At 40.5% G+C, this 20,655-nt stretch overlaps 1 protein-coding gene and 1 long non-coding RNA gene across 2 annotated transcripts in view; one reads left to right on the top strand and one right to left on the bottom strand.

Annotated features, from left to right (window-relative positions):
• The window catches only part of Ptp36E (protein tyrosine phosphatase 36E), a 188,068-nt gene extending 167,734 nt beyond the window's left edge, over positions 1-20,334 (bottom strand). The window contains exon 1 of the mRNA XM_033483223.2: positions 19,482-20,334. The gene's annotated coding sequence lies outside the window, so the exon portion shown is untranslated. The remainder of the gene's footprint in view (positions 1-19,481) is intronic.
• Positions 10,091-11,966, top strand: LOC117227729 (uncharacterized). The gene is made up of 4 exons (XR_004492134.2): positions 10,091-10,315; positions 10,410-10,631; positions 11,551-11,592; positions 11,669-11,966. It is a non-coding gene; the product is annotated as an uncharacterized LOC117227729 (long non-coding RNA).
• Positions 20,335-20,655: the final 321 nt, after the last annotated feature.

The raw sequence follows: 20,655 nt of genomic DNA on the forward strand, positions 1-20,655 counted from the left end.
TTTTATATTTATATTATATTATATTATATTATATTTTATATTATATTTTTATATACTTTTATTATTATATTTTACCGATCTTTCAATTGGTGAACAGTTTTTGCTCTTGATCCTGGTATTTATAAAATTCAAACAAAAAAAAGGGAAACGCGTAAAACCAAAAGGAATTTTTATTGCTGTTGGTTATCAATCGAGCAAAACAATAACTGGAGGTAAAAAAAAAGAGAAATGAAATAAATATTTATCGAAATATTTGATCGAATATCTATCGATCGTGAATTTTATTCTGATCATTTACTGGGATAGTTTTTTTATTGGAATTTTTATTGCAACCGGTTGTCGGAGCAATTGTTATCGCAACATTCATCGCAACCAGATGTTTGTATTTCTTTTATTGTTAGCTATATATTTAGTCAGTTAGTCGGTTATTTTAGAACAATTCTTATCGCGACTTTTCTCGTAATCATTTGTTGCAAATAATTTCCGCTGCGAAACTTTAAATCGCAATCATTTATTGGAATTGTTTCTAACGTCATTTTTATTGGATTAATTTCTCGGAGCAATTTATATAACAGCATTTATCGCAATCAATTATTAGAAGTTATTGCAACATTTGTTTTGTTTATCTATTGCAACTTTTGTTGCAGGTGCATCTATTGTGTTCCTCTGAGCATGCAAACAAATAAGTATAAGCATAGTAACATTCAGACTCAAGGGAACATATTTTTAACAAAATATACAGGGTGTCTCGACAAAGTTACAAAGCGATATCTCCGTTATCGTTAATGATACGCGAAAACGCTTAAGGAACAAATTGTTCGGTTCAAAGGGACACACGTCGCGGCGGAAATCGTTCTTTTTCGAAGGTCATATTTTTCGAGATTTCAAGGTCATCGACGTTTTTTCAAATAGGATCACATAGTTTCATCATTACATTGCGATAGCCAAGATGGAGACGAATTCAATGACCCGTGAAAACATGACCTTCGCGTGACCTTCCTTAAGCATTTCCACGTATAGGTTATGTATCGTCCGATACGTGAAAATATGAATTTGAACGCGGTCGAAAACGTTGCTCGAAACGCCGAAACGCCGACAGTTCGAAAAGACGGCGACTACAGGCCCCACGTGGAAAATTAGGCGAGTCCGAGCGAGGCGCGCTCGCGCTTCCCGGCGAGTTAAAGATCTCAAGGTTTCCGGGTCGAGAGCTGCGTTGCCCGGGTTATTTTTAAATGTTTTTGTAAGTCGCGTTCGCGCCTCGACGCGGCTCCGAAGGTCGGTTATTGACCACCGGCGACCTCCGAATTCCGATCCGTGCTTTCGAAATTCCGAGCCGGCTGAAAAATACCCAGCCGAAATCTGCTCTAATTGCTGCGGGGGCCACCCACTCGCGCTCCCCCCAGCGCCCAATTAACGGCTCCGTCGACGCTGGCATTCCAGCTACGCGCGGCGATATTGCGCGCCACGCTCCGCGTTTTAATTTAATAATGAAAGGATTCGCGCCCGATAGTAATCCTTGCGCGCGCCTTTTTTATCATCCGCCTTAACCCGGCGCGTTCGTTCGCTGTCGAAAGCTTCGCGGTTGCTTCGACGGCCGATTTTCATCGTTATACATTATAATCGTTATACATGTTATTATTATTATTATATATATATATACATATAATATAATAATAATATAATAATATAATATATAATTTTTTTTTTTCATCGTTATATATATTATTATTATATATGTATATATATAATTATATAATTATTATATTTTATTATATATTATATATATATATAATATAATATATAATATATTTTTTTTTTCATCGTTATATATATTATTATTATATATTATATAAAACATAACCTTCGCGTGACCTTGAGCGCGAATAAATTAAACTTGAAACATTTAGAAATGAACACGGGTGCTGAAATAGTTGCAACAGAGGGATCAACGATAAGAAATAATTGTTCGAAATTTCGTTTCTATTTGCATGTTTTTTTAATTTTATTTTTTATTCAAGTCTCGGCCGATTTCGGCGGGACGATTCAAATCGCGACGGGCAATGCGATGCTTGATAGGCTTAAGGTCGCGCGAAGGTCTCGTTACTATAGCTCGTTGAATTCGTTTTTATCTTAGCTATCGCGATATAAGGACAGAAATGTGTGATACTATTTAAGAAGAACGTCGATGACCTTGAAATCTCGAAAAATATAACCTTCGAAAAAGAACGATTTCCACCACGACGTGTGCTCCTTCGAACCGAACGATTTGTTCCCGAAGCATTTCCGCGTCTCATTACCGATAACGGAGATTAATTGATTTATATCGATTATTCAATTTATATTGAATAAATATAGAAATATAAATATATAAATATACAGGGCGTCCCAAAAATGTCTCGCAATCTGGAAATGGCGGGTTCCTCGGATCATTTGAAGCAGCTTCTTCCTTTACAAAAATTTTCTCCGAGGCACCGTTAACGAGTTATCAACGAAAAAGCAGTGACCAATAAGAATCGAGTACGGCTGACGCGAGGCGGCCCAGCCAACCAGCGCGCGAAGCCCGGTTCCGCTCATTGGCTCGGTCGCCTCGCGCCAGCCGAGCTCGCCTCTCATTGGTCACTGTTTTTCGTTAATAACTCGTTAACGGTGCCTCGGAGAAAATTTCTGTAAAGGAAGAAGTTGCTTCGAATGGCTCGAGGAACCCGCCACTTTCGGATTGCGAGACATTTTTGGGACACCCTGTATATACAAAACAGCTGTATTATATATTAGTTTATAAAAGCAACGATAAGATACACTTATGAGTCATTTATTCCATTTATATTATACAATAACACTTGTTAAAAATCAGAATAAATATATAATTATAATATAAATGGACTAAATGACTCATAAGTGTATCTTACCGTGACTTTTATAAACTAATATAAAACAGCTGTCTTTTCTGCTCCGTAAATCTAGCGTTAACTCAATAACTTAACTTTATAATGTGTTAAGTTAATAAAGTTATGTTAATAATTTGAACGGAAGAATGAACCGTAATTTCAACCGATCATCGACAACAGTGTCTTGCCATTATGTCTCCCCCCCCCCCCCTCCTCTTATCGAATCCCTCATCACTGTGTCGGAGTGGGCGCTGCGAGGATCTGATAATCTTGCAAAACTTTCGCAATACCAAGATATACTCGCGAGCGGGTACATTTTTAAGAACGTATTCGACGGCAGTAATGAAATTCCGGCGGTAACTTCGGGAAACATTTCTCCGTAGCGCAAGTCTTTTTTAATATCGGCTGTAGAAGTGACACGAGACGAAATATTCAAGTTTCCCTAGGTTATTAGCGTTTGCGAACCCATTTCCTCGGTGTATTTAGCAAACAGCTGAACCCGCTGGTATGGGTGGCGGAGGGGGTTGGGGAAAAGGGAGGGGGGATGGTACGTGTACACGGATTTATCGATCTTCTTTAATGAAAAGAAAGTCACGATATTAAAAGAAGATCAAGTTACGAGGCGGCGGAAGCACGAAGCGTGAAGTATAAAAAAGTTCTTAGCAAGCGGACAACGGCGATCTTTTGTCGATGCCTGCGAAAATGGCCGCGCGTTGTTTTACGCGCCCGAGCAAATCGCACGAGAACTCGTGGCCCATTAATTAATGACTTCGATGCGGAAATATTAAAATGTGTCTCTTGTAGCTCCAGTTCTTCTGATAGCCGTAAAAAGCGTAAAAGAAAATATTAAATATTAATATTATTGTAATATATTCTAAAATATTCAATATTAATTTAATATTAAATATTCTTGTTATTATAATATATTCTGGAATATTCAATATTACTGTTATTATAATATATTCTAAAATATTCAATATTAATTAATATTAAATATTCTTGTTATTATAATATATTCTAAAATATTCAATATTAATTAATATTAAATATTCTTGTTATTATAATATATTCTAAAATATTCAATATTAATTTAATATTAAATATTCTTGTTATTATAATGTATTCTAAAATATTCAATATTAATTTAATATTAAATATTCTTGTTATTATAATATATTCTAAAATATTAATATTAATATTATATATAATATATCAATATTAATTTAATATTAAATATCAATATTATTATAATTTATTACAAAATGTTCAATATTAATTTAATACTAAATATCAATATTATTATAATATATTATAAAATACTAAATTTTAATTTAATATCAAATTATTGACCATCTCTTCACGGGCCATTGTGCATCGTTCCGGGGCGAGAGAAATCGTGCTCGCATATCGTCTTAAAGAAGGGGACGATCCACGGAGCGAGGACCTCACGGTAAATGGAGACCGAATAGGTCTGCACGCTCGAGCGAAATTAAACAAGCCGCTAATTATCTCTAAACAGAGCGGAACGGAACCGCCGCAAAGACCGACTCGCTTCCGCAAACAGAGCCGCGACACTCGACGGGATACGCTCGGTTGAACGCCGTTAAACGAATTCACCGGAATTCCATCAGCGATTCCGCGCGTTACACGAAACGGCGACGTGGTTCGAAGAAATTAAGCAACCGTCGACGGCGACGGCGGCGTCGTTTTACGGCGAAATTTCAACCGGTAACCGTGGGCCGGTCCCTAATTAATAAAACGGATCGACGGTAGTCACCCGGCGATGGGGCACGCGCGGCTGCTCCGGGATTTATCATGGGACAATAACCGGGTAAACGTTTAAGCCGGCGAATTACGGTGTTCCGACGGCGGAGCTTGGGTCTTAAAGCACGTCGTCGCTGAATACCCCGGGATTTACACGCTCCTGGAACCGCGCGCGGCTACAAAATCGAACCGACGAGTCCACCGATTACGATTCTCTAATTGCGAACGCGCGCTGCATTTTCTATGGCCCCGTTTATTGCTTTCGCGGACGCCCCTGGCTGCCGCCTAGCTAAACTTCGGGTCTCTGTGCTTGCGAAAGCTCCTATCGCGGTATAACATTCGCATCGAACGGCTTCGAACATCGACAAACGGCCTAGATTATTACGCACCGTAGAAAAAGATATTTCTTCAAACTGGCTACCGCCTTCTGTCACCGCAAACATAATCAATGCAATATAACCAATGGAAAAATAATCAATCTTCACACTCGAGCATTTCCTACTCGCAATGGAAGGTCCCCAAGGTCATTTTATCACCTCACTTTTCGATGAGATTTGGTACAGTGACAGAGCTCGCAAAGCTGAATCCAACAATACCCGGTTTGCCGGGCATACGGCTTATAGTTTTCGAGATAATCGATGTCAAAGTTGCTAACGAAAGGCCAGAAAGACGCGCTGGGTTACGCAGCGAGGTACTGCGCGGCAGTGGTGGGGGTTGCCCCGCCCGTCGGCATCACGTGGGCTACCCGAGCGCGACTGCGTGCGCCCCCACTCCCTGGCGCGCGGCGCCTCGCGCTGTAAACCTGCGCGTCTTTCTGGCAACTTTAATGTTAATTATCTCAAAAACTATAAGTCATATACCCCAAGAACCGGGTATCGCTGGATTCAGCTTTACGAGCTCTATCACTGTAGCTAATTTCCTCGAATAGAGAGCGTCAATTTTGGGGACCTTCCCTTGTCGGAACAGGAAATCACCGTTCGACGCTCATATATTCCACATCGCATACAAACCACGCGCACAACAATTTGTTATATGTTAAATTACTCGCGTTGCCAAGCGTATCAAACTTAATCACACCTGAAACTCCAAGTAGCCTCGCGCTATTAATTTACCAACGAGCTTTCCGCTACCGCGATTAACCCTTTCACCTGTGCCAACAAGTCTGACCAAGATTTCACTTAACTCGAGATATTAAAACCTCGGTTGTCGTAGCTGTAATCTCATTTTTTTAATGTAAAAAAAAAGAATGTGTACACAGTTTCGCGGACACGACGAAACGATGCAATTTCTATTAAATACCGTACGCTGTTCCCTGTTTTCGAGACATTTCACGGAAAAGAAAATATGTTTGAAATTAATTGTTCGACTGTTTTCATCCCATTAAACCGTGTATCGATATAAACAAATAAAAAACAAAAATACGGTCCTGTCAGGCATAACTTGCTCTACTTAGTTTCATAATTATTCTTTTTTCTATTTTACGAGTTCATAAACGTCCGTTGTCAGTTGAACGGTAAAGCAGCTGCCGGGTTCGAGAAAAAGCGATAATATCGAACCGGAAGAACTTGCGACAATAGTTCGAACTTCGCGGAATATGCTTCCCCCCGATAAAAGGAAGTTAACGAGCAAAGTAACATCGCTTTAAATATTCTCTTTCCGAAGTAATAATAACAGCCGAGGGTTGAAAAGGTACTATAGGGACACGAAGCGAATAATAAAATCAGCTTTCCGCTTCCGGCAATTTTTCTAACCGAGGGTGGATCGTGGAATAATTCTCGGTTTTTATACGCGGTTACACGAACCCGCGACAGCGATTTCGAATCAGCATCTATCTAAGGGGGCGGCTTTATTTCGGTAGAACCGCGTTAGGGCGGCGGAGGACGCGAGAATCTTGTCACCGCGACAGGAATTAATTAATCCGACTCGTGAAAATTAAGAATGACCCGGGCCAAGTGAATTTATCGTCGGTCGTCGGCTTCGGTTTATGAGCGCGTCACAGAGACGAAACTCTTTTCCTCCCCTCGGGGCCAGCCAAATCCGACAATTATACGACAGAATCACGCTTTTATTCGACTCCCGTTATCAGCGGTAACAGCCTCGACGGTCACCTTGAAAACAGCGACATGCAGTCCGTTTCGACGCATCGAGACAGTGTTATCTCTCATCGCGTTCCCGGTGTTTCTGTTTAGACGACAAAATTCTTTACGGTCCATTCTCCGGACTGGAAAAATTCGTATTCGAATGTCGAATTTCTGACGACCGATATTTATTTTCACGCGTTTCATTAGAGCCTAAAGAAAAATTTAACGCGTCTAGAAGGAATGCCGTATCAAAAATACAAGGTGTCCCAAAAATGTCTCTCAATTCGGAAATGGCGGGTTCCTCGGATCATTTGAAGCAGCTTCTTCCTTTACAAAAATGTTCTCCGAGGCTCCGTTAACGAGTTATTAAGGAAAAACAGTGACCAATAAGAATCGAGCACGGCTGACGGGAGGCGGCCCAGCCAAACGGCGCGCGAAGCCCGGTTCCGCTCATTGGCTCGGTCGCCTCGCGCCAGCCGAGCTCGCCTCTCATTGGTCACTGTTTTTCGTTAATAACTCGTTAACGGTGTCTCGGAGAAAATTTTTGTAAAGGAAAAAGTTGCTTCAAATGACCTGAGGAACCCGCTACTTTCGGATTGCGAGACATTTTTGGGACACCCTGTATGTTGAAAGAATTGATAAATAAAATAACATAATAAGTATTCCGAGTTATGTCTTGTCGGAAATGTCCGTCGTTCGAGGAGGTTAACTGTCGAGGTTATTAATATTTCTAAATTGATATCTTATTTTCGAGGCAGTGCTAAAAATTCAATGAAATAAATGACAACTGCTGTACGTATATGTGTATTCTCATATATTATATATATAATATATATCCTCTGCAATAATTGATTAATCGCGGTATCGTATTTCTGTTCGCCGATATACATAATCGTTTTCATAGCCCGACCTATGAAACCATCCTTCGACGAAGATAACGAGGGGAGACAAATTTATTGTCTTTTTTTTCATTTGCCGAGGATATCCGTATCGTGATTTATTGGACGTGATGTGTATAATCGGGTCGAGTTCATAACGGACTCGAATTAAGCTGTCAATGGTTAGATTTACAGAAGAATTGTTGCACAACCGTAGGCGAATCAATATTTTCCCCATTAATTGTCGCCTTTTTTTCAGTGACACGTACCGTGGTATCGTGCGTACATGCACGCCCATTGTTAACGCGAAAAGAAACAAACAGAATCGCCTATTTATGCACTCACGCGATCCTCGGTATATCATTCTATAATTTGGATAATATATAGTATAGTAATATATAGTATAATATATATAATATAATAATAATATAATAATATAATATTATATAATTTATATAATAATAATATAATAATATATATAATAGTATATAGAATAATATAATATATATAGTATAATATACGTATAGTATAGTAATTCAGATATATCTGAACTTCTCTTTACTTAATCAAATGTATTTAAATGCGTTTGATTACAAAAATGTATATACATTATACTACGCACATTATATTTCAATAAATATAAACATACAATCAGTATCCGCACGTTATTTTATTTAAGTGAAAACAGTCGAATATCTCAGAAGAAATTGAACTTACGAAAAAAAAATGTTCCTACGAAAGTTGTTTTTTGTAGAACTGAAAAGAATTTCAAGGTTAACAAAATTTTTTCAAATGGAATGCCATGTTTATTTTATTCAGGATATAACAGAATAAAACTGAGAAAAATCTAAAACAGTACTACACGATATGATTTATTTATTTATTTGTTTAACGAACTCGGAACGATATCGCGTAGTATCTTTTTCGGATCTGTCCGAGTTCCGGTCGTTATGTTATAAATAAAAAAAAATATAGCATTCCGTTCAAAAAAAAAAATTGCTTTGACCTCGAAATCTCTCTTTCACTTCTCCGCTCACACACAAAAAAAACTATTAATATTAGACGACGTGCCCCATCCTACCGAGCAAGTTTCATAGGAACATTGTTTTTGTAACCTCAATTCCTTCCGAGATATTCCACTGTTCTCGCTTCGTTAAACAAAACATCCTGTACACACGGTGTTCCGTAGCACGCGGGGCCCACTTCGGAAATAGATTCTACACGTGAAAAAACAATATCAAAAAAAAAAAGTTCACATAAACATACCGTGTTCGAAACGGCACGACGCTGAAAGAGTCCTTCCTGTCGCGAAAAGGTTATGTGATCGGAGAGTTCGAAAATAACCGTGCACTCGATCATAATTATTAGTGATTCGATGACAGATTTTTCGCAGAAATTCTTGCTTGTTCTTCGCTGTACGCACTTCATTTATTCGAGTTCAATTGGTCGAGAGGTTCAACGATAAGAAATAACTATTAAGCTATTTTAACTGGAACAGAATGTAATTCGACAAGTAATAAAGAGTCGATACGCTTAACACAATGCATAACCTCGAAATCTTTTTCACTACTCCACCTACAAAGAAACTATTAATACGACGATGTCTAAATAATGATGAATAATGATGAATAATGATGATAGTAATAATAATGATATATATATATATATATATAATGATAGTAATGATAATGACGATGATAATGATGATAGTAATAATGCATAACGCGTATCCTTGTAATTTTTACAACAGCATTGAAAAAAAATGTATTATTTAAATAAAGAATTTCCTCAATTAAGATTATCTTTTTAAACGTTACGTAGGTGCCTCGTCACTCTATCAGGTGAAATTCGTGTACCACGCTGACGCCGGGTTAACGATACGATGAAATTCGCTAACCATGGAAAATCACGCGAATAATGATCATTTGATGGTCGGCGATCGGGCGTGTACGCGTTGGTAGAATCGAAGAAATATCAATAGGTAATAATAACGTCGAAGTAACGCCGGGAACGAATTATTATCGAAGCGAATTTCCGGCACGCCGCGAAACAGTCGTTGTCGTTGAATATTAAAACTGCGGTATTAATAAATATTATGCATGTGAGTAAAATGCGAGCGGAATTGAAAACAATTAATTCCCCGTTCAATTTGTTTCTAACAAAAGTAGAATATGCGCGCAATCTAGGCGGCGGCGAAGAGTTCGCGGCCGCGATTGCATGCCCGATGGCATGGAAACTGGGCTTTTATTAATTAATTTGGTTGTTCACACGAGAGATTATCTTCATTCCGGTTATGCCGCGTGTGTGTGTGTGTTATACCGAATAAACGTGTGTCGCGTATGCGCGTACACATTTGTTAAGTACCGTTCACATTGGTACAATAACCGGGGCCCCGTATAATACGTATGTACACACGCGTATGTAATAAGCACTTACAAACATACATATATATGGACACGTGTTACCGTGTTACCAGTTTCGGCCCGCCGGTTCATGAAACGGTACTAATCACCTGACGCGTTCCCCATAATGATTTACGAAAATGAAGATCGGTTCTTGAAGCATTCATTCCCGGACGACTCTGACAAATAATCGAATTTAAGGCATTCAACCGTGTGGAAATATGGCTTCCTTGGGTACACTTTTATTATGTCAGTACGAGTGTACGCTTTGAGAAATAATGCGAAACGTTTTAAGCTATTAAAACGTAAGTAAGCTATTTAAACGTATTAAGCTACTTTAAATCTATTTATTAGTACTGTTCTTCCCCTAATTCGCGATTTGCTTTTATTTCTACGCAGATCACCACTTTTATTTGAGGTTATAAACTGTCGACCGATCGGGATAGATTCGAACCCGGATCTTTCTCGCTTCCCGGACGGCTGCTTAATTAAGCTATTCCGGCTGGCCGATGACACGTTCTCTCTCGGTTCTTGTAAACACAAACAAACAACACGTGTGAGATATATGTCGGACACCTACAATGCGCTGGGGAGCAAAATTGAGTCGACACTTTTGACACGGTATATAACCTTTTTAAAAACTGGTCCAAACGACTTGAAATTTTCTGTAAATGTTAGAGGGACTGATTCACTGTACAATGACTAAAATACTTTTTCCTTTTTAAAAACTGGTATAACCTTTTTAAAGACTGGTCCAAACGACTTGAAATTTTCTGTAAATGTTAGAGGGACTGATTCACTGTACAATGACTAAAATACTTTTTCCTTTTTAAAAACTGGTATAACCTTTTTAAAACGACTTGAAATTTTCTCTAAATGTTGGAGGGACTGATTCACTGTACAATGACTAAAATACTTTTTTCTGTTTAAAAACTGGTCCAAACGACTTGAAATTTTCTGTGAATGTTAGAGGAACTGATTCACTGTACAATGATCAAAATACTTTTTTCTTTTTAAAAACTGGTATAACCTTTTTAAAAACTGGTCCAAACGACTTGAAATTTTCTGTAAATGTTAGAGGGACTGATTCACTGTGCAATGACTAAAATACTTTTTTCTTTTTAAAAACTGGTCCAGACGACTTGAATTTTTCTGTAAATGTTAGAGGGACTGATTCACTGTGCAATGACTAAAATACTTTTTTCTTTTTAAAAACTGGTATAACCTTTTTAAAAACTGGTCCAAACGACTTGAATTTTTCTGTAAATGTTAGAGGGACTGATTCACTGTACAATGATCAAAATACATTTTTTTTAAATTTTGTTTGGAATAAAAAGAATATAAAGAAACTCTCGTTTTCTCACTTAACACAATTATATTAATTCTACGTTTGCAAATTCTTGTTCGTAATAGACAGATTTTTATGGTTTCTATATGGTGTTTTGTCGAATCGTCGCGGAACGTATTTACATACATACGTATGCATGTTCCAAAGAGAATATCTTTCGATAATTCGTTCCCGATCGATTCTGTTATAAAGGAAGTCCGGAGCACACCTATCACACCGTCACAGAAATCTCCGGTAATTTATAGATATGTTTACCAGCGAAAGAGGAAATTTACTATCATAAATTCACTGGTTTATTTACTCCTATCAGGCTCCGGTATTCAACGGATGGGCTCGGATGTGGACAGAATACAAGAGCAGAAATATTGAGAGGCGAAATGTGAACGCGAGATGGAGAGCTTTGCACCGGATATTCCCCGATTTTTGATGAGATCTGCGGGCCATCCTTTTAGATACGTCGGGTAACAAGATATTTCTTCCTCGATCTTGGCACGATTTATAATAAAATCGAATTTAATTAAACGAGAAGAGGTCGAGGTATCGTTGCCGATACGAATCGAAGAACATTTTTGGGGCGAATAAACAATTTCAGGGAGTCCGCAAATTTATCAATTTTTTGTTTTGTTTTCTCAAAATAATATAATTTAGTATCTTACTTCGTTAATTGAATAGATAATTAGATCCTTTCATTTGTAAGATACTAAACTATATTAAATGTAATTATATTAATTGTAAGATACTAAATTATATTAATTATATTAAATAGTGCAAATGTTGACCCAATTATACCATTATTCTTCGATGTTATAATAGCCGCCGAACGGAGAAATAGTTGTGCCGCGAGACGAACGCGAGATTGTTATAAATTGATTCGAATAGCTGCGCGAGTGCAAATAGTTAAGAAAATAGTTTTATATAATATTTTACAAATGAAAGGTAAAATATTATATAAAACTATTTTCTTAACTATTTGCACTCGCAGCTATTCGAATCAATTTATAACAATCTCGCGTTCGTCTCGTGGCACAACTATTTCTCCGTTCGGCGGCTATTATAACATCGAAGAATAATGGTATAATTGGGTCAACATTTGCACGACGCTCTATAATCATCGATCATTTGTTCGCCGCGATTGGCACTGTCTAAATAAACAATGTATGCATTTGCATCGCATTGACAGGCCATTCATCGCATTGCCCGTGCATACATGGCGACGCATCCAGTTTCCTAATGAACCTCGAAGATCGCGGGACCTATTGGCAACCGCTATCGATTCAAAAATACTCGACAGAAACGAACCGGGGATTTTTCATATATGTAGAACGCGCGCGCGTGTTCGTCCCCCGATATCGTATACTCTTTGCAACAAATTCATACGTTCGACTATTTATGTGTCTCGTTTCTACGTTTCGCGAGAGACACGAAAAAACTACGCGTTTCGCGTTTCACAAGAAAATAAAGATAATTCGAGACGCGCGATCCACAGCTTTTACAAAATATAATATAAGAATATATCTGTTTATTTATGTACAATATTATTATTATATAATATATTATATATAGAATATTATTATTATTATAATATTATATATATAGAATATTATTATTATTATATTATATATATATAATATTATTATTATAATATTATATATGTACAATATTATTATTATAACATTATATATATATATTAATTTATTTATTCATAGGAAACAACATAAACGTGCATATAAATTCGAAAACGTACGTCGAACACACTTTGCATGAAATAACATAAAATAATTATTTTTAATTTTGGTACACGCGTTAATTCATTTTACCGCGATGATTACAATTTCGCGTATCGCCACGATTGCGCGTTGTTTCGTTTGTCCCCGTAAGCTTTTCATTTTTCCGCAAACGGGGTTCGGCGCGCGTATTAACAATGCAATGGTTAGATTAAAAATGTACGATAATAAATATGTAACGAGACGGCTTGTTAAAGTAAAACGAGGATGCTTCCGACCGCCGTGTGCGCCCGCGCGCGCGCGCGTGTACAAAGTGTATTAATAACGACAAGAGCGTACTATGGACGCACGAGAAACATAAAACACTGAGAATACTTTGTAAGTTATTGTGCGGGCATATAGCCACTTCCGGTCGACTTCTAATTGTGTATCGCGCATTGTCTCCGCGGTGCTGCAATTCCCGAAGAATGTGAACCGTGAGAGAGAGAAAGAGGGGGGAGGCGACGGCGAGAGCGAGCGAGTGGGGGAGAGCGAGAGCGCGCGAGTGAGAGAGAGGGGTGAGCGACGGCGACAAGCGAGCGAGTGGTAGAGCGCGAGAGCGAGCGAGTGGTAGAGCGCGAGAGCGAGCGAGTGGGGGAGAGCGAGAGCGGCGAGTGGGAGGGAGAGGGAGAGGGGGACACACGGGCGAGCTGGCTTGTTGATACGGTTTCTTGGCACTTGTTCTAATAGTTCCTATAACCGACATCGAAATTTCTAAACGTAGTACCTTTTACTATAACTTACTCCGTCTCGAACGCAAACCAATTCCAACCGACGCGACGACTTCGAGATCCTCCCGGGGTCCACGCAATCACAATTTTCACGAGCACTTCGAAGCGGTTCGTGATACATTTCTTCGTTCTAGACTTTTCGAAATTACGATAACGACATCACCAGGTATCGGATACAATAAGTGTATATACATACTTCTAGCAGTTGTTATAGGAAATTATGACCCATTCTTCGTTTTACGATCGTTGAAATTACGAAAATAATGAAATCGATGCAAGGACGTACTCCCAGCAATTTTTCGAAGACATTAACGCTGGTACTTCCGAGCCAGAAAAGCGTGTATATGGCTTGACATAACACACACAATGGCAAGATTGAAGAAAAGTGTTATATATATAAATTGATGATCTATTTTTTTTTATTACGTTCAGCTATTAACATGTAAGATTCAGGAAGAGGTATTACATTTTTCATACGTTAAAATGTAACGAACATATTTCAAGACACAGAAATACGGGGCACGGAAATATGGCGAGACACGGCAACACGGGGCACGGAATCGTGCGCGGAGCTCCTGGAAGGGCACGAAATTATCGGCAGAGACGCCTCTTTTTACTTCGTTAAAAACATTATTAAAAATCACTAATTTGCATCGTGCAAGAAAATATATTTGAAATCGAAAATGTCTGAAAAATCGAAATCTATTTTTAGCGCGTCGAATGAAGATTCTGGTATTTAACGAGAGTTTCGGCAAAGCAAAAATTGGCTTCGTGACACGGTAATTGGGAAGTCTACCCTAGTTTCGACGGTGTGAAGACGATGAGTTCGAAGAAAAATTGCTGGATAACGCTCGTTAGCGTTTTAGAGGTCCTAAAAACTGTGAGATCGCGTAGAAAATTCTTGAAGGACTCTAAAAATCTCGACGCAATGGTCTCCCGCAAGATTTTCAAGGACTCTAGAAGCTGCAGTATCCTTCGCGGCGGCTTCGATGCCACTGCAAACGCTAGAAATTCGTAGAAAGAATCGGCAAACTGATAAAAGCTTCGGGAACTTCCGGAGGGATTGCGGAATAATCTGATACCAAAAGCATTCCAAGATCTCTTGGAAACGTTTTATCCGCCGCCGATCAGAAAATGTCGAACTTCGTCTGAATTTCTGGATCTCTAATGAAAATAAATCGAACTTAATTATTTCATTTCGGGCCAATTATTATATCGCGTACGAGTATTATAAAATTTCTATCGATTAATTACAATCGTATAACCCCTGGCAATCATTTCCTACAAAGATCGCTTCGCAAAGTGGCCTTTTGTTCATCGGACAATGTGAACAAGCTGCGTCGCGAACTAACGCGACTGACATTGCTGTATTTGATCTTCCTAATATTCGCTCGGTGAACTGGCTTGAAATTAATTTCCCGCTGAATTGTTTGATCATTCTGTTCCTAAACACGATCATTGTACAGGATGTCCCAAAAATGTCTCGCAATCCGGAAATGGCGGGTTCCTCGGATCGTTTGAAGCAACTTCTTCCTTTACAAAAATTTTCTCCGAGGCACCGTTAACGAGTTATTAACGAAAAACGGTGACCAATAAGAATCGAGTACGGCTGACGCGCGGCGGCCCAGCTAACCAGCGCGCGAAGCCCGGTCCCGCTCATTGGCTCGGTCGCCACGCGCCAGCCGAGCTCGCCTCTCATTGGTCACTGTTTTTCGTTGATAACTCGTTAACGGTGCCTCGGAGAAAATTTTTGTAAAGGAAAAAGTTGCTCCAAATGGCCCGAGGAACCTGCCACCGTCGACAACTGTAACCGATCGTCGACAACTGTAACAACATGCCGCGAGGCTCGAATAATCGCATCTGCTCTCCCCAAATTGTCCATTTTCTGTGCACAATCCGAGCGTCAATTAGAGAGAATTTACCGCGTTCGGCGACGGGAAGCGGGAAAACGGTTCCGAATCGCTATCTCGAAATTCCGAACAATTATAGAAATATGTTAATGGTAGTGTTCGTAATTGTTCGCCTCTATAGTTAAAAAGTTTCTCAATGATAACACGTTATTTATACACTCACGCAGCGCGCTTGCCAGGCCGTCGGCTATACACGCGTGTATACATAGCCCGTCACATAAATTCACCGCTTCCGTGGAGATGCATATTTGTGTACATAGATTCGAATACCGGTGATCCATATACACTGCCGCGGACAATAATCGTTCAAATCATAAATGTCGAAACTTGACCATCGGATGACCTGATTTCAGGTAACCGAGCGAAACGTTCGCAGTGCCCGGTGAAAAAAAAGAAAGAAGAAATATGTACGTGTGCGTCCGAATTTAGAACCATCCGCGAGAGATCGTTCACCTGAAAATCGATCGGTGATCTTAACGTTCACGTTAAGAATCGAAAGATTATTCATTTCCAAGAATTTCTTCTTGGCGATCCTACAGATTATAATTTTCTGCGATTACTCGTCCGCGATTATAATCTCTGCGCACGTTAATTTTGCAATGTCAATGGACACTTTGAAACTATTTATTCTTTTTTTTACATTATTTTTTTACGCTTAAGAATAGCGAAATGTAATAATAATGAAAGTAGTGGAAAATAATAATGGAATAATAGTGAAAGTAAGTAATAGCGAAAATGATATTTTTATAGCAGAATGGAATGTTAGGAATTTAAATTGAGTCAATTTTTGTAATTGTAAGCTTGAAAGGTTTCAATATTCGACGTTTAACTAAACTCTGTCGATTTTGCGATTCTTTTTACAAAAATCGAATTTAACAATTGGATGCTGTGTCGATAAATCTGTCTTGACAATTGGAATTGTTGCAGCACTATTGTTGCTCAGCTACCTGTTCGCGCTACATTATGTGAACTAACTCTTGTGTATGGTATTGAGAGCACGAACAGAATATGTTAATAATGTGTAACAAAGTACGAGCCAACGTACTAATTATTGATGTATATTTGTTGTATACAAATGTGTGCTCACATAATACAGCGTTTCTACTCATTGGTAGAATTTCTCTCTCTCTCTCTCTCTTTCTCCCTTTTTCTCTTTCTCTCTCTCTCTCTCTCTCTCTCTTTCTCCCTTTTTCTCTTTCTCTCTCTCTCTCTCTCTCTCTCTCTCTCTTCTCTCTCTTTCTCCCTTTTTTTCTTTCTCTCTCTCTCTCTCTTTCTCCCTTTTTTTCTTTCTCTCTCTCTCTCTCTCTTTCTCCCTTTTTTTCTTTCTCTCTCTCTCTCGTTCTTTTCTCTCTCGCTCTCCCTTCTCTCTCTCTTCACTCTCTCGGACTTCTCTCTCTCTCTTTTTACTCACACTCTTCTCTCTCTCTCTCTTTGTGTCTCTCTCTTCTCTTCTCTCTCTCTTTTCCTCTCTCGAACTTCTCTCTCTCTTTTCACTCACACTCTTCTCTCTCTTTTCTCTCTTTTCCTCTCTCTCTTCACTCTCCCCGACTTCTCTCTCTCTCTCTCTCTCTCTCTCTCTCTCTCTCTCTTTTCACTAACACTCTTCTCTCTCCCTTTTCACTCTCTCTCTCTTTGTGTCTCTCTCTTCTCTCTCTTTTCTCTCTTTTCCTCTCTCTCTCTCTCTCTCTCTCTCTTTTCACTAACACTCTTCTCTCTCCCTTTTCACTCTCTCTCTCTTTGTGTCTCTCTCTTCTCTCTCTTTTCTCTCTTTTCCTCTCTCTCTTCACTCTCTCCGACTTCTCTCTCTCTCTCTCTTTTCACTCACACTCTTCTCTCTCCCTTTTCACTCTCTCTCTCTCTCTCTCTCTCTCTCTCTTTGTGTCTCTCTCTTCTCTCTCTTTGCTCTCTTTTCCTTTCTCTCTATCTCTCTTTCTCTCTCCTCTATGTGTGTAACTCGCATCAAATTTTAACTATCTTCGTATAAGTCAGACAAAGTATATGCGATCTTCACGCGAGATGAAAGTTTCCTCTGCATCAATCGCAAGAGATAGGAACCACGAAGGGCTTTCCATCCTTTCTGTGATCATTTAAACCGACTGAAATTAGCGCGTCGATGTCTTTTGATTCTCAATCGTTTCAAATGTTTCTTCACCGTTTTAACACCAGATTGACGAAGCACAAAAAACAGCTGTTTTATATCAGTTTATAAAAGTAACAATAAGACATTTATTTATTCTGATTTTGAACAAGCGTTATTGCAACATTTGCCGTATGTAATATATAAATCGAATAAATAACTCGTAAAGGTGTCTTTACGATTCGAATAATTATAAATTAAACAATTAGTGACCCGCCATTGTGACGGGTTCCGTAAATCTATTGTAAAATCGCAGCAACTCACTTTTCATATCTGTTTCAGTATTGTAAATCGCGCCTACTTTTCTCATAAACGCATAAAATTCGTGGCCCAGCGACGACGATAACAAGCGACAACGTCAGCGCGATCGACGACTGCCAGAAATCGATCCGACGGGGATCCGTCGAACATTGAATTTCGACGCGTCAGAAACGAGAACGTCGACTGATAATATAATATTATTATAATATTATTATATTATATTATATTAAATTAAATTAAATTATATTATATTATATTATATCATATCATATCATATCATATTATATTATATTATATTATATTATATTATATTATATTATATTATTATTATAATATTATTATTAGACTGGTGCGTATGAAATGTCGAATTTTAAGTGAATGTATAAAACCGCATATCTTTTTTCAAAGATTGTTCATTTAATCAAAATACGCTCCATTCGCTTCGATACGCTTTTCCCAACGAGATTTTAACGCACAGACGCCTGTCTCAAAGAAAAATTCCGATCTTTCGAATCGACGAACTCCGACATGGAATTTTTCGGACCGTCTTCATTTTCGTGCCGTTTAGCCCGTAAAAACTGTTCTAAATGTTTGAAAAAATATGAAAGTCGGTCGGCGAAAGATCCGGCGAACGAGCCGGGCGCTGCGAAATTTCATACTTTAATTCGTTCAATTACGCAATCGTTTTGTACGACGTACGCGGCCGAGCGTCGCCGCGGAGAAGTTATCGGGCCGTGCCGATTAACGAGCGACGGGCGTATAATTTGCAATTTTTCACGCGTCTCGTCGATGCATCGGCAGCACTTTTCGGCTGCGATCGTCTCCCCGGTTCGAAGGAACGAGCGGCGAATCACTCCGGTCGCGTTCGTTTCCACCGACGCTTTCGGAGCATCGTTTTTCGCAGACGGTTTCGGGCCTTCCGCGTGGTTCATTTTCTAGGGAAAAATCGGCGGATCGAACATTTTCAAAGCGACGCCGCACTTTTCGATCGTTAACAGTGTTCTCCCCGAACGCCTGGTTTGTATCGCGCGCAGCTTTCGCAGCGTTGTTACCAAGTTTATACTCGCATAAAAAAATTACACGAACATCGGTCGAATTCGTGTCCTCGCGAAATTCGAAACGACTAACAAAATGGAACGCTTTCGAGGAAATCTTCTTCGTTGAAACGCGACTATGGCGATGAACGGTGCGACTATAAACGAGGTTATGCAAAAAACAAAAGCACAACGAAAACAGGGAGACGAACGTTCCCATGTAAATACAACATTTCGTATGCCCTAACCTAACAATCGCTCGTTGATCCAAGTATGTATGCACGTACCTTGAAGATGTCCGTGAGGAAGGAGAACACCTCGACCGGCAGTAACAAACCCCGGTCGGTCCACGCGGTCCTCCGGAAGCGGCGAGCGTGTACGCGTCAGCAGATAGTTCCGGTCCGCTTCTCCCGCAGTATCCAGCCGGTCGGCGCCGGCCGGTTTATCGATCGAAAAATCGTGGATAAACGGCGAATGATTCCGGGTCGCGGGATCGCGCGTGCCGGGCGTCGAGTGCCACGCGTCGAGCGAGTCGAACGCGAGTCGCCGCCGTCCGTTCGTTCGTTTCCCGTGTGCGAGCTTGTCCAGCGGTCAACTTCCGGTTCCAACTTCACGGCTGCGTGCCGGTGTCATCGATCGACCATAAATCCTCGCTCGATCGCCGGTGAATTAAGCGACGCGGAGAGGCGCGCGGCAACGTCGAAACGGCGAGCGATGTCGGCGGCTTCGGCAGCGGCAGCGGCGTGTCTATCGGCCGGATACACGAAAACGGGCGAAAAGCGCGTGGAATTATGCTACCGGCGAGGCGGGAGGAGGGTGTGTGCGGACAACGGCGAGCCCGGCAGAAGGACCATGGAGAGAGCGTAAACACACCTGATCGTGTCCGAGAACGACGGGTTCCCACCTCCGTACGACACCACGTTTCCTTTATTTTGCCACACACACACGCGCGCGCGCTCTCTCACACACTCTCATACACCACCAAATCACGACGCGACGATCGCGGAGATCACGGAGATCACGATGACGACGACGACGACGACGACGACGAGGAGAAGGAGGAGGATGATGATGATGATCGCGAGCGGCGACGACGACGGGAACGGCGACGACGACGACGACGGTGGCGGCACGGCCGATCACGAGCCTCCACCACCACCACCACCACCACCACTACCACCACCACCCATCACCCACCACCACCACGACGACGGCGACGGCGACGGCGACGGCGACGTTGACGAGCGCGAGGTCGCTGAGAGACTGGACGACGCGCGACGGACCCCGAGTCACCGTCGACGATGAGTCGAGTCGCTCTGACGAGGATCCTAGCTCCGTCGGGCTAACCGTGAGGGGGTGGCGGCGCCGGGCACCGCCTGGTGGGGGGGCCCGCCGGCGGAGGGAGAAGGAGGCCCGAGAGAGAGAGGAACGTTAGGCGGCGGCACGTCGTCGGCGCGACGG

The sequence above is a fragment of the Megalopta genalis genome, chromosome 8, assembly GCF_051020955.1.
Source record: "Megalopta genalis isolate 19385.01 chromosome 8, iyMegGena1_principal, whole genome shotgun sequence".
NCBI classification, from domain to species: Eukaryota; Metazoa; Arthropoda; class Insecta; order Hymenoptera; family Halictidae; genus Megalopta; species Megalopta genalis.